Source organism: Macrotis lagotis, chromosome X (assembly GCF_037893015.1).
Source record: "Macrotis lagotis isolate mMagLag1 chromosome X, bilby.v1.9.chrom.fasta, whole genome shotgun sequence".
NCBI classification, from domain to species: domain Eukaryota; kingdom Metazoa; phylum Chordata; class Mammalia; order Peramelemorphia; family Peramelidae; genus Macrotis; species Macrotis lagotis.
This window is the reverse complement of record NC_133666.1, coordinates 204,023,510-204,026,951: the sequence shown is the minus strand read 5'-3', so window position 1 is coordinate 204,026,951 and position 3,442 is coordinate 204,023,510. Positions and strand designations below refer to the sequence as shown.

The window sequence follows — 3,442 nt, the reverse complement described above, 5'->3', positions numbered from 1 at the left end:
AATGAAGAGGCTGGGCCAGGTGGTGGTGTGTGGCCTGTCAGTGTCTGCCTCCCCATAAGAAACTAATACAAACCTGGGGAAATAAATAAAAATCCTAAGGGCCTGGAAAGATGCTGGGCTGCCTGTGTAGGAGAGGAGCTAGCTAGCTCTAAGGGGTAGCCAACCTATACCCTGGTGAGACACAAAGAAGTTAGAGGTACCTCTCCCACCCAGAGGGAATGCATGAGGTTAGGAGCTGCCTTCCCCTAGACTACAGCATATGGGGAAGGGAAATAGCCATGTCCTTGGCAAAAAGGAGAGGGCCCTTCTTTAGATTGTTTACTCCTTGATCCTCTATAATACCTGTTAGTCTCCCCCCAATCCATCCCATCCTAAATTGCTGTGGAATAGGGCACCTTCCTTTTCAATTTTCCTCCTTTAGGCCCCCTGCAGATTACAGTTTGGGACAAAAGGGTATCCCTGGGGTTATATATGCAGGAGGGTGCCTCCTAATTTCCACTTTCTTACTTTCTTAGTTCCTATACAAAGGAGATCGTTGTCCCAAACCCTCTGTCCCTCAGTCCCAGGCACCCTGAGGACAAGAGAGGTAGCTGTTTCTTACAAGCCTGGTCCCTGTTCCATCCCTTTTACCATCATATAGGGAGAAGCTTTCCCCCCAACTTCTCCATCCCTATCCTCCAGGCCTAGGACCACTGGAGAGGCCCCTAGTTCCCATCCCTATGCATCAGTCCCAGAGCCCAATTCCTGGGGGAATGGGTGCCCCAACCCTCTCCCTCTCCTCAGTCCCGGGGCCCATCATGAAGTCCCGGGGGCTGACGGGGGACTGGAGGGGTGGGTCCCCGAGGCCTAAAGAGGCGACATGCTCCCCAGCAGATGAGGAAAAACCAGTAGAGCTGTGGAGCAAGCAGCAGGGTGGCCCCCAGATTGACATGGGCTGGTATATTGAGGGGTACAGAGAGCAAGGGCAGGCCTGCATGCTGCCGGTAGGCCCAGTACAGGTAGGGGAACAGCAGCACTTGACAGCACAGGAAGCTCAGCAGCATCAAGGTACCATTCACTTTGTGCAGCAGGGTGTGTTGCTGCTTGTACTGGATGAGGATCTGGCCTAGGAAGACAAAAGGTGTGCTGACGTCCGCCATCAACATGCAGCCCAGAAAGAAGTCCTCCTTGCCTTGGCGCCACACCACTGATAGTGGAAAACAGACCAGCACCATGACTGCATGGTGCAGCACCTTGAGGAATGCCTTGTGCAGGTAGCCTCAGGTCACAGCCCAAGTGCCTCCTGGGGGGGCCAGCCCCTCCCTCATCCTTTCCATGACATTTGACCTGGTGCTTGTGCCAGTGACACAGGAACATGGCGTAGATGTCATAGATGAAGTAGGGCACTGCAAACTGAGTGTAAGCTGAGGATAGCCAATGCTTGTCATCAATGATATGTTTGCAGGAGGTGGAGACAATGTAGCCAGCTGTGGAGGCCATGATAGCTTGGACTGAGGACACTAGCCTGGCTGAGACAATGATGGCGTCGGCCTCCTCCCAGCGCAGCTGGGGCAGCCTCTGGAGTGTGTTCTTGGAAAGGAGGAAGAGTCCCGGGAACACAACCCCCCCAGCCACCATCGGGGACAGCATCATGGCTCAGGGATTTGGGGCAGGGAAGAATGAGTAGAGCAATAAGGACTGGGGAAGCTAAGGCCGGCGAGGAGTTAAGAGATGCTGAAGGAGATAGAGAAAGGGGGTTTGGTTAAGGGACAGAAGTAGAGATGAAGGGAGAGAAGAATTAAGAAAACAAAGAATATAGACAGGAAGGACACAAAGAGGATAGGATGGGGAGAGAGGAAATAGTAACAGGAGGGACAAGAGAAAAAAAAGAATAAAATGAAAATGGGGGAAAAAATAAAAGAAGGGAGAAATGGATAGGGACCTGAGAGGAAATAAGGAGAAATAAAGAGAGGGAGGAGAAGGAAAAATAGAAGGATGGAAAGAGATGAAGATAGAGAAGGAAGGGGTGATACTATGAGAGGAGAGAATGGGATATAGGGGACAGAGAAAGGGTGAGGGCGCAGATGGGAAAGGGACCCAGCAATTTTTTCTTAGGATTATTCTCCCTCATTCTTAATTATTTATCTTTGCTTTATATTTTTGACTTTTTTTCTTTTATTTATGTGTCTTTTAGGGGCAGCTAGGTGGTATAGTTGATAAAGCACTGACCTTGCAGTCAGGAGTACTTGGGTTCAAATCCAGTCTCAGATACTTAATAATTATACCTAGCTGTGTGGCCTTGGGCAAGCCACTTAACCCCATTTGCCTTGCAAACACCTAAAATAAATGTATGTGTCTTTTAATTATTTAGTACTTTTTTAATTCATCAAGGAACCAAAATTTTGATGTACCTATTCCAAGTTTCTTCATTAATAAGTTTTCTGTTATTGACTTGTAGATCTTGCCCCCAGCCGCTTTTTTTTTCTTGCTATGCCTCATTCTTAGAAATGCATTATCCTTGGTCATTAAGAGGATTTTGTTCCTTGGTTGTACCCACACACATACATAAACTCTGTGGTCCACTGAGATCTCCCTACTTTTTTTTTCCCTTGCATAAGACGCTCTATTGCCCCACTCCAAACATTTTCATTGTCTATCTCAAATGTCTGAAAAGCTCTCCCTACTCATTACCCATCTCCTTGCTTTCCTGGCTTTCTTCATTTCCCAGATAAGATCTTATCTTCTTTGAGAAGCTTTTCTAGACCTCCCCCCCCCCCACTAATTCCAGTGATTTCCCCTTTGATAATATCCAATATATACTTTATATATCTTGTTACATGTAACTGTGTGCAATGAGGTATGTATATATAGTTGATTGCATACTCTCTCCCACATTAGACTGTGAGTTCCTTGAGAGCAGGGACTGTCTTTTATTTTTCTGCATATACCCAGGACTTAGAACAGTGCTTTACTCATAGTAGGCATTTAATAAATATAAATATTGACTGACTGATAAAACATCTATAAGAAAAATCTCAAAGGAAAGCATAGCTTGTTCACAAGTCCAACCAAAATTCCTGGGACAGATGGCACAAGAGTTAAAAAAAATTATCTAAAATGATTTTTCAAAACCCAATAAGAGTCTAGAGGAAAAAAACAAATGCTAAAAAAGATTTTTGAAAGAGAATTAATAGCTTGGAACAAGGTTATATAAAACCTTACACAAGGAAAAAAGTACATGAAAGTTGAAATTCAAGAAACTTATAAATCCATGAGAGAATAAAAAATGTTAAAACAAAGTTAAAAGACAAAAAAGTAGAAAATATGTTATACAGAAACAACTGACCTTTAAGAGAGTTAATTTAAAAATCAGAGGACTTAAGTCCATGACTGTAAAAAGAACTGAATCATCATATTTCAAGAAATCATAAAAGAAAATTTCTCAGATCTCCTTAAAGCAGAG

General features: G+C 44.6%; 1 pseudogene; it reads right to left on the bottom strand.

Annotated features, from left to right (window-relative positions):
- Positions 1–447: 447 nt before the first annotated feature.
- On the bottom strand, positions 448–3,213 carry LOC141499890 (ceramide synthase pseudogene; annotated as a pseudogene).
- Between the last annotated feature and the right edge of the window lie 229 nt (positions 3,214–3,442).